This window comes from Quercus lobata, unplaced genomic scaffold (assembly GCF_001633185.2).
Source record: "Quercus lobata isolate SW786 unplaced genomic scaffold, ValleyOak3.0 Primary Assembly Scq3eQI_1863, whole genome shotgun sequence".
In the NCBI taxonomy this organism is placed as follows: Eukaryota; Viridiplantae; Streptophyta; class Magnoliopsida; order Fagales; family Fagaceae; genus Quercus; species Quercus lobata.
In genome coordinates, this window is record NW_022154803.1 from 16,096 (window position 1) to 28,172 (window position 12,077).

A 12,077-nucleotide genomic window follows, 5' to 3' on the forward strand; every position below is an offset into this window, starting at 1 on the left:
ATAACTTCTTCTCTCCATCTTCGGGTGGACTGATTAATCAGGGCTTCCACAGCTGAATTCTGTTGACCAAATATCATTGGGGAAGTGACTTTTGGCTGATTTCTTGTTGGCAGCCAATTATCTCCCCAAATTCTAATTTGCTTCCCATCTCCCACTCTCCATAGAGCCCCCTTCAAAATCAACTCTCTTCCTCTTAGAATGCTCTTCCAAGCATACGAGGCAGAGGTAGAATCTTTAGCATCCAATATTGTGCCATTAGGAAAAAATCTTGCCTTAAAAACTCTAAAGAAAAGAGATTTATCATCATGTAGCAATCTCCAAGAGAGTTTTGCCAACATTGCATCATTGAACATGGTAAGATCTTTGAAACCCATTCCCCCCCGATCTTTGTGCTTACACATCTCCTCCCATTTCACCCAATGAACTTTCCTCCGCTCACCCCTCTGCCCCCACCAAAACTTTCGGACAAGGGTTTCAATCTCATGGCACAAGGTGATCGACAACTTGAAACAACTCATAGCATATGTGGGTATGGCCTGAATAACTGATTTAATAAGGACCTCCCTTCCTGCTTGTGATAACAACTTCCCTTCCCAGCCTTGTAGCCTCTTCCACACTCTTTGTTTTAACTGGTCAAAACTTGCTCTCTTATTTCTCCCTACCAAAGCCGGTAATCCCAAATAGGCTTCATATTGCTTCAATTCGGTTACTCCAAATTCTGCCATAATCTCGGATTGCACTCCTGAAGGTGTGGACTTGCTAAAAAAGAGCGCTGTCTTCTCCTTATTTAACTTTTGGCCAAAAAGGTTTTCATAGGTTGATAAGATTTCAAGGACCTTTTGACACTCACTTCTAGTAGCCCTGCAGAATAGTAGGCTATCATCTGCAAAAAGTAAGTGCGTTAGTCTCGGGCCATTTCTACAAATGGATACCCCTTTTATTTCCCCATTATTGGCAGCAGTCTGGATGAGCCTGTGAAGGCCCTCTGAACACAGTAGAAATAGGTATGGGGAAAGGGGGTCACCTTGACGGATACCCCTGGTAGGTATAATGTGTCCCTGTGGTTCACCATTTATTAACAAGGAATAGGAGACAAAAGTGATACAAGTCATAATAAGAGCAACCCATTTTTCATTGAAACCCATCTGCCTCATAACATCTTTCAGGAAAGACCATTCCACCCGGTCATAGGCTTTACTCATATCAAGCTTAAGGGCCATGAACCCTGTGGATCCTGAGTTATGATTTTTCATATAATGTAAGGTTTCAAATGCAACCAAGATGTTATCTGTGATCAATCTACCCTTGAGGAATGCACTTTGATGTTCAGAGATAATAAGAGGTAGAACTCTTTTCAATCTATTAGCAAGGACTTTTGAGAATATCTTATAAAGCACATTGCAAAGGCTAATAGGTCTGAACTCTGTGACTTTTTCTGGGTTTTTAATTTTAGGGATCAAAGTAACAAAGGTATGGTTAAGAGTTGAGGGCAATGAACCAGAATTTAAATAATTCAAAACAGTGGTTGTGATGTCACCTTTAACCAAATCCCAGTAGTTCTGAAAGAATAATGGTGGCATTCCGTCAGGACCCGGGGCCTTGAGAGGCGCCATTTGTTTAAGAGCAACTTCTACTTCCCATGCTTGAAAATTATCTGTGAGGGAGGAAATCATTTCTTCAGTCACAAGTTGTGGAATGGAGTTCAAAACTGTTGGCATGCTTTGGAGGTTTGTGGAGGTAAACAACTCCTTATAATACTCAATGAAAGCCTCAGTAACCTGCTCAGGCTGCGTGCACCACTCCTCTGCCCGATTTCTAATGCCTGAGATTCTGTTTCGGCGCTTCCTTAGAGTGGCTCGGCAATGGAAAAACCGTGTATTTCTATCCCCCTCCTTCAGGTACAAAGATCTCGACCTCTGCCTCCACATTTGCTCTTCCTTGTCCATCAATGAATTTATTTCTTTTTGGATGGTCATCAAACGGATTGCATTGCCACCTTGTAATGCTTGCCTCTCAACCCGTGCCAACTCCTTTCTCTTCTTAGCCAATTCATTTCGTATATTACCAAACCGCTTCTGGCTCCATCTCGTAAGTTCCTTCCCACACGTTTCTATCTTCCTCAAAACCTTAGTATTTTCCGTTCCTTCCATTCTTGCTTGCCAAACTCCTTCCACTACTTCACCACATCCCTTGTCAGCCAGCCACATCTCTTCAAATCTAAAGAGTTTCTTCCTGTGTCTGAAATCCAAATCTGCTTGCTTAATCCATAGCAGCTTGTGGTCCGATGTGGTGCTATCCACATGGTGGACTATCGTGCCGGGAAAATCCGAAAACCATTCTTGTGAAGCTACCACTCTGTCTAATCTCTCCCAAACAGAGGACCCGTTCTGCCAGTGCTTGCTCCAGGTGAAAGGAAACCCTTTAAAGCCTAAATCCATAAATCCACATTCGTCAAGGACTTCTCTAAACTGCTGCATTTGGCTATGAGGACGAAGTCTACCACCTACCTTCTCAGACTGCTTGACTATCTCGTTAAAGTCACCGGCACAAAGCCACGGCAGAGAGCTTCGTCGGTGAAGTTGACGGAGAAGATTCCAGGATTCAAATCTTCTGTGAGTTTCGGGTTCACCGTAAAAACCTGTAAATCTCCATGGTTTCTCAGAAGTTCTATTGACTATGGCATCAATGTGATTCAGGGACGACGACTCAACATCCACTTCAATTCCATTTTTCCAAAAGAGCACTAAACCTCCACCCCTGTTAATTCTTTCGACAAAAAACTTGTGATCAAATTGAATACGATCCTGAACTAAGTTTAGCCTTGCTTCGTCTGCCCATGTTTCGGCTAAGAACACGAGAGAGGGAGCTTTTGCCTGCACCAACTCCGCAAGCTCTTGAACTGCACGTTGGTTCCCAAGCCCCCGGCAGTTCCATACTATGCAACTCATTGGAACTGGCGGGACTGGGAACCAGTCTCCGCCAACACAAGGAAATTTTCTTTATCATCACTTGAAACCACCAACTTCTTGCATGGTAACTCGTAATTATCAACCACCATATCCACTGGGCGTTTTGCACCAATGGACTTCTTCACTGTGACCTGGGAACTGACAGACAAACGAGCCAAACGTTTCCATGTGGGGTGTGGGTTCTTATCTGCAACACCAGAGAGGTTAGGAGCATTTGAAATATCTGAGAAAGGTAAGGGATGAACCTGGCTCAGTTCACGTGGCCCCACGTGCTTTTCTTTTTTAGTTTCCTTTCCCACGTCGATTATGGCTTGCATGGCTTGTTGCTTACGTGGGTCAATTGTTGGCTCCCTTATAATGGAATTCTCGTTGAATCCGAGATCTTTATCAATCTCCCGGGTTTGTTGCTCAAAACGATCCCCTGTTGTCTCGGGATCCCTTAAATTCTGCTCCTTATCCTTATTTAATTCCGTGGACTCTTCCACATTTAAATTCATGAATTCCATAAAATCCGCCCCCGTATCTGCCGTTTCCTTTTCTGGTTGTGTTTCCCTCACCGGCGTTGAGACCGGTATTGAGCTTTGCTTCTCCGCCCTTCTCCGCCGTGTAGAGATGTTTTCCTCTCGGTCTTCATAATAACCTGAAACCCGTATCACTCTGTTATTGGTGGGTGCATATGGTGGGGCACGCAGCCATGAACCATACTGCTGAGACGATGACTGTAGAGTGCCCTTGCTCTGGATCCAGATATCGCAATCCTTGTCTCCATGATCGAAACAGCCGCACCAATAGCAAAAGTTCGGCAAACGTTCGTATTTGAAGCTCACCCAAATTTTCTCTCCATCCTCAAGTTTAATGACTCTACCACGGCATAGAGGTTGATATACATCCAGGGTAACTCTTACCCTCATAAAGCTCCCACCCCCTCCCTCAGAATTTGCAACAGAACGATGCACCTGCCCAATGGAGTCACAGATGTCTTCTGCCACCGATCTGTTCCTATATCTGATAGGGATATTATGAACTTGGACCCAAAAAGAAGCCTTGTCGAAACAAAGTTCCTCAATCGAGGAGTTTCTTTCAAATCTTTGGGTTACCACTAGCGACTTATCGAAACTCCATGGTTCTGTTGATAGGATTCTATCCACATCCTCTTTATTGTCAAACACGAAAAGAACCTTATGGTCCCCTTCTCTCTGAATCTTGAAACCGTTTTCAGACCTCCAAAGTGGCTTAAAGGTCCTAGCCACGGCTTCCATGTTTAATGCTCGTCGTGTTAAGAACAAAGCTGCAATAATATGCTCCTTGGATTGACGATCTTTCTTAATGCAGAGATCGTCTCCTTCCCTTTCTGACAGGGAGAGACAATTCCATTGCTTCGTAAGGTCGTCCATGGCTATAAGAAAAAGAAAAAGGTTTTGGACAGAACAAACAGTATAAGAAAGAAAAGGTGTTTCCCCGCCCCGCGAAGAAAAAAGCCCCACTAGCCCTACACGTAACTTTGTTACTGAGGGAAAAAAAAAACCTTACAAGAAGGAACGTCAATTCTACTGCCGTGGGAAAGCTGGAGGAGAGTCTAGCTTTCTAGCGGCAGAGAAACCTGAAATTTCTCTATTGAGTTAACGTGTCATTAATCCAATGTCTAACTCATGAGCATATAAACTCATATGTTATCTATTTTTTTTCCTATGTGGAACTCAGGATTTTTATCACATTTAGTAACATCTTCAAGTGAATATAGAAAACATCAATTTCTTATTCACTCTTTGCTATTTTTCCAACAGAAAAATCATTAATAAACCTTGATTTTCACTTCAGTATAACATTTCAATAAATTTCAATAAAGGGGTTGAGGGAGAAAGACTGTGAGATCAGTGGGTGGGGGTGGATTTTTGTTTTCTTTTTTAGTTGCAGGGGAACAACGTCATTCCCCTTGCTCTTCTTCTTTTTTTAATTAACGTTTTTTAGTTTTTTTTAATTAAGAATTTTTTTTTAAAAAAATACAAAACGATGTTGTTTTGGGTAGTAGACAGCAGCAATTAACAGAAGCCTAACGGGGGACTGAATTGATAAAATTTGAAATTTAGAAAATGCAGAAATACTATTTTTGTTTTTACATTTTCACCCTATTTCTCCTTTGGTCTATACTTTTTATTTTTACCACTTTTAGTCCCTATTTTAAAAAACACGTTCCGTTTTGATCCCTATTGTTATCTCAATAAAGGAAATATCCTATGTGGCAAACAGATTGCTGTGTTGGCACACTAAATGATAACGTGGCCAATAAAATAATAATAAAACTTTTTAATTAACATTTAAATAATGCCACGTCAGCATTTTAAATATTAAAAAAAAACCACGTTAGAAAACAATTAAAACAAAATTCTAAACTAATGATTTTTAAAATAAAATCAAATTCCATCATTTTCTTCAGAAGAACACATTCATGTATGTTTTTTGTGTTCTTCCCAACACATGACTATTCATATTCATGTTCTTAGCGAATTAATTCTTAGTTTCTTTTCATTTCTCTGTCTTTCTTGTACTTTCTCTGAAGCCAAACATATCAAAACTCCGATCAATAACAGTTAAATAAAATAACATTTAACTAAGCATTTCTTGGCAACATCAATCTTATGATCTGAACATTTTTCTCTCCTAATTGGTAATCCATAAAATCCATTTTTCACAAACCCAACAAATTCTCATTCATAAACCCAAAAAACTCCCATTCACAAACCTAGAATATCCCTTCCTAACACACACAGCAAACAGTCCTTTCACAAACCCACAAACCCAAATTATCCCTTCTCAACATATACGGCAAATGAGTTTTTCAAATTTGTCAAAAATCCAAAACAAATAGAGCAAACCCAAGATCAGCTTTAGATCCTCTTCAAATTCAATCACAAGATAGAGAGAGTGATATGAGAAAGTGAGGAGGAGAGGAAAATTGACCCACCATAGTCAACCAAAAAACTAACCCACCACCTGTGAACCTTGCCGATCCCACCACCTGTAACACATTCTTCCTCCTCACAAAGTGAGACTACAGGGCTGACTTGTGGAACCCATTGACTAGGAGGCATAGTTGTCAGTATCGTACAATACACGATACGTAGTATCATGTACAAAAAGTTTTGTATTGTAAGGGCGTATTGTAAGTACTCATAAATCGTCTGATACATAGGTGTGTATCGTATGAATTGTATCGTATCAGTGAATTGTACGATACATAGACATGTGGGTTTAAAATGAGTTTTTATTCAAATTTGTGATTTTATTTGATTTAAACAAGTTGTTAGACTTTGTTAACACAAAATTATTGGGAAACTTAATTAAGTCTAATGAAATAGCAAGTCCATGAGTTTTTTTCCTCCCTTCTCCTTCTCCTACAAAATTTAGACTATACTCATAACACTCACTTTCATATGTGCAAATTTATTTTCTATGCTATTAATAATGTATTAAATGAAAATATAATTATTTTTTATTTTGTTATTATTATTTTGAGTCTAAAAAGCTAGAATGCCAAGAAAAAATATAAAGAAAAAATTATTAGAATAAAAAAACCAAAAAAAAAAAAAGTAAATGCTGATAATAATAAAGAAAATGTCTATGAAAAAATAATTTTGCAAGATGCTGAACATAATGATAACATTGACTTAGATGGAGTTAATTAGCCAAAATGAAGAAAAGATATTATTATTTTGGTTCATATATCATGTATTACTTCTGAGTTTAATCAATTTGAATGTGCATGTTATAAAGATAAGTTAATTTGATTTATTTGGTTAGTTTTGTTAAATTTTATTACATAAGTAATGATTAAATTGGTCATTAGTTAAATATATTTTGAATTTATAATGAATATACCTTTTATATATGTATATCTATAATTATTTTATAATTTTACTAGGTGTTTGTGTATAAGATATACAATTCGATATGATACACGATACAAAAAAAATCAAAAATCGATTTATGATACAATTCACAATTTGACAACTATGCTAGGAGGATCTTACCAAGTTGTGGTGGCGGCAGTGAACAAAGGAGAGGAATGGTGGGAGCTTTGGCCAAGGGGTATTGAGAGTGAGATCAAGAAACACCGCTAGCGGTGGTATTGATGGTGGTATTTATGGATTCGGGTTTAAATCTGCCGATATGAATCATACCGGGTGTTTGGGTTAGAAATAATTTGGGTTAAAACAAATTCCAAATTATTAAGGTCAGTAGAGATCAATAAATATGGTAAAATGTTTAAAATATTAAATCCCAATTTTTTCAATATTGAAATTTTACACACATAAGTTAATAAATTATATAATTAATAATAACTGATCAAAAATTTTAGTGTGTATATTAAGAATGACAAAAAATCTTAGACTAATGATGAGATTTCCAAATACTTTATAATATAAATTTTATGGATGGTGTAACATCCTATAGATAGGTGGACGAATTACTTTCTCAAAAAAACATCAACATATATATATATATATATATATATAGGTGCACAAATTTAAAAATAAATAAGAAAATCAATATGGGTGAGCGCTAAAGTTGCAAAGCCAGCTATTTTTGAATGGAGAGAAATGTGGGCATGAGTTCGCATCTTTTGAAAATGATGCACTCTTCTTGGCTATGTGTATTTTTTTTTTTTTTTTTTTTTTTTTTTTTATGTTCTGCCATGCATCAAATTTTGATTTCGTATGTTCTTGAACTTAGGTCTGAGGAGTCAAGTTTGATACTTTTGTCAACAGAAGTGTTGATGATGACTACTAGATTACTAGTGCATTCCTATTCTTGCCATGTTAGTGTAATTAAAGAGAAAAAGGGGTGAGTAAATTGAATGTAAGCAAGAGTTAGGCGAAGGAGGAAAATGTGATTTTGTAATTTTTATCACTTACCAAAATGTGGACATCTCTATTTTGGACCTATTGAAAGTGTCGATTTTTTGAAATTAATTAACACTTGGTGAAGAGAAGGTAATACAAAAAACATTTGCCAGTTCCTACTTTTTATAATAGCATGAAAGTTTCGTATGATCCTTTCCCATAAAGACTAAAACTTGCTTGAAATAATGATCTTTTGTATGATTTGATCATTAGGCAAGGCATGTTCATTGATCTGGTTTATTTTCAGTAAGGAGAATGATCGTTTTTGGAGTTGTTGATTTTGGAAGTCCATGATAGTAACTATTAAGTAATTCAATATACATTAAGTGCAGATTTGAGTTTTAAGAACATATGTTTATCCAAACACACAAAAAGTTCTTCTATGTATTCATGCAACTCCTTGTAGCTCAGCAGATAAAAGCTATCCCTCTATGCAGCTCAACTTGATTTTCTCTACTGGTCATGGGAAAAAAATCGAGTTTACTCGATGAAATCGGGTTATAAGCTTATATGTGAAGATTCAAGAAGTGAAGAAGCCTCGGGTTCAACCAAAAATGGAGTTTCGAGCTTGTGGTATGGGATTTGGAAACTCAAGGTGCCTGGTAAGATTAAACATTTTTTGTGAAAGGCATGCGCAAATAGTTTACCAAACAAAGTTAACTTGATGAAACTAAAAATTCTAGCAGACCCTCTATGTCATCTTTATGGTAGAATTCCTAAGGATAATAAACATGCCTTGTGGGATTGTGAAGCGGTGAAAAGTGTGTGGTGTAAAGATTTTAGCTGGGTAAATCAATTTGAGGCAATTCATGTCACATTTCTTATTAAAGAAAACTTCTAGAAGCTGACCACTAGTATAAGCAGGAATGGACTTGAGCCTATTACATTGGGCTAAAATGTTTAATATATCTCTAACATTTATGAATAAAAAAAATACACATCAGAAAGGAAAAAAAATTGTAGGATGAGTTTTTTTTTTTTTTTTTTTTAATTTGAGATAGTTGTGAGAGTGTCTTTTTTTGTGACACTCAGGCCCAAGGATCCCGGGCCTAAATAAAAAAGTTTGGTGAACCGGGCCTTGACTCACCGCAGCGAACGAGCTGTTTAAGAATCAAGTGGTATACAGAGGATGCTCCTGACAATATAAAAAATGACAAGCAAGGATATCGAAGAGTGCCAAAAATTAACAAGGTAAATTCAGAAGGAAAGAAATAGGATTAGCAAAGCGATAAAAAAAAAATTAATGCTGAGGGGATCCTGGGAAATATGAAGCAATGTTTCATTAATACATTGTCTGTTTGATTACAGAAAGCTCACTAGGACGTGATACAAGGTTCAATCAAGCTCAAAAATTACAATCTCGAATGGCTATTTCAGCCTTCAAAACTTGCAAAGTTTGATTCTCGTTGAATCCGAGTATGTGCAATAGTGGCTTTTACAGGATACCGGGAAGCAATGTTTGTTTTTCCCTTAGTATTTTTTTTTTCTTCACCACAGATTTTTCTGATAGTTTTTCTAGAAAATCTCTTCTTTCTTGTGTTTCTCTCTTTTTTCGCTGCCTTTTCTTCACAATCCATCCCTTCCTTTTATAATGGAGTTTTTTGGTCTTCCCGGGGAACCGTTGGTTCCCCGATTTTACCCTTTTGCAAACAGAGCACGTCCTGTTCCCATCATCTTGGTAAGTCCCATTTCCATTTTTTCTCATTCTTTCCTTCTTTCAGCTCTGATTCTTTTGAAAGTTCCTGGTTGGCCATCTTCTTTGGGATGTGCTAAGGTATGCCCTTCTCGGCATTCCCGTTTCTGGCGTTTTCTACTTTTCCCTTTTCTTTCCCATCTGGGCGGAATCCTGTTCTGCCAACTTGAAAGCCGCTTGTTATCATTCTTTTTTTTTGTGCTTCCCTGTTCTGGTTCCCCGAGGCTTTTTCTGTCTATGCCATGAGAGGTCGCTGGGTTCGCGTTCTTTTTGCTTTTGTTTCTTGTTTTCTTCTTCTGTCTTTTTTTTCTTTCGAGATGTCCTAGTCTTCCTTTGTCTTTGTGCCTGAAGGGATCCGCGCCTCTTGATGGTTCCTGAGGATCCTTGCTTCTTATCCCTTGCCGTGGTTCTCTTTTTTTGGATGCTTCTTTGTCTGGGCTTCAGGATCCTCTGGGCCTTTCTTTTATTCCCTCATGGGTCTCCTGTATCTGCTACTTTGGGCTTAGCTTGATTTTTCCTTTTGGGCTTGACTCATTCTTTTTGGGCTTCCTTCACTATGATCCTTTTTAGACCTCAACAATAGTTATTGTTGGTATAAGTAAGGAACAATTGTTTAATAATAACCTTATGTTTATGAACTGTGAATTAATCAATTGATTGTGTTAGTGTAAAATGAGGAGCCGTTAAAACTATTTGCTTCAATTGATTAGAATGAAGAAGTAATTAAGTTAGACTAAGGCTCTGCCTTATATACACGTTCACAGAGCAAAGAGGGAAACTAAACTGCTCTAACTAACTTTTATCAAACTAATCAATCCTAATATTACAGCTGTACACCATTTAAACACTCTCACGTGCCAACTATCACATGTGCCAATCACTTAAGTAAAATGCCACCGTTTGCCTTTAACTTTCCTTTCTTCTTTTGCTTGTAAACTCTGTCGTTTTGATCTGGTTTTACATCACTGCATCTGTACTCTTCTTCTTTCTTCTTTTCTGTATTGCTTTCCTTTATGTCTTCTTTCTCAGTTGCATTCTCAACATTTCTAGATTTAGTTGATCCGTTCATATCAAAACCAAGAGTTATCAAGTTGTTTGCAACTACGGTATGGTTCATTTGGACACACCGAAACAAAACCAAGTTGATGGAAAAGACTTTACCTCTAGGAAGCATTGCAAAAGCTGCAAAAAATTTTCTACAACAATTTTAGTCATGCCAAGAGGGACACAACAAGGGAAGACAAATTCAACGATGCAAGTGTTGCCACCAAAACCGGGTGATTATAAAAGCAAACTTCGACGAAGCGATGATAGCAACCAGATGTGCAGTGATTTTTTCTTTGAAAATTGGCCTACAACAATGCCAATTTGAAGGTGATTCAAAAATTGGTATCAAGGCTCTTCAAATGGGTGATATGTTTTCCTCATCCTTTAGCCATTTAGTCAGGTATATCTTAATTCTTGTAACCTCACTCCAGAGGGTTTTTTTTTTTTTTTTTTTTTTTTTTTTTTTTTTTTCTTTATCTCTATTGTTAGGGCAGGCCAATCTGTGTTCAGCTGCCTTAATCTAGAAAACATTAAACTATTCTTTTCCCCTTTTATTAGTTTGGATTGGGAATCTGTTCCGTTCAGAGTATTGACGTTTTGTTTCTATTTGAATTCTGTCAGTTTTTTTAATATATTCGGTGCTATGGTCTTTTCCTCATAAAAAAAAAAATAAAAAAAAACTCATTGACCTTTGTAGCTTTAATTGATTACCACCCATGTAACAAATTAGTACAAGTTTACAGGATTAGCAACATATTATAATTATCTCAAAAAAAAAAAAAAAAAAATCCTCAGCAATCAGCATAGTACACCCATCATAGGCTCTCATGTGGTTGCAAGAACAATAAGCTCATTTTGCAATCATAGGGCCCAAAATAAGGGCAAGAAAGGCCCCTTTTCATTTTATGCCTTCCAAACACAACTCCTACACTTTTTTTCTCATTTTTGTTTGGATTTTTCATGCGCACTTGAACCACATGATGAAAACAATTTCGAGCTCAAACTTCATTTGATAACTTTATTGCTTTTCCAACTCAGAAGTGGCAAATCAAATGAGGTTGGAACAAAAACCCGCACAAACATCATACAATAATACATGGACACCCTATGCAAAACCCATTTCATCTGGTCATGAGGGATTGGGCCTTTAATAGTTTTTGGGCCATGATACATCAAATCTATTTTCTTCAACTTTTCTGTTTTAGGACATAAAAAAGTAGACCCAAACTCATGATTTTCGATTCACCATCAGAATTGAGTTGAGAACCAAACAACTATTGCTAAAGGATATTGCCCATTTGTATATGTGTTTAAAAACTGAAAATTATTGTTTGAAAATATTTGTAGAAATAAGTGTAGGTAAAAAAGTGCGTGGAAATACGTGTAATATTGTTTAAAAACTGAAAATTATTGTTTGAAAACACAAACCAAACACCCCCTTAAAGCGTGTTTGGATCGTAATTATAA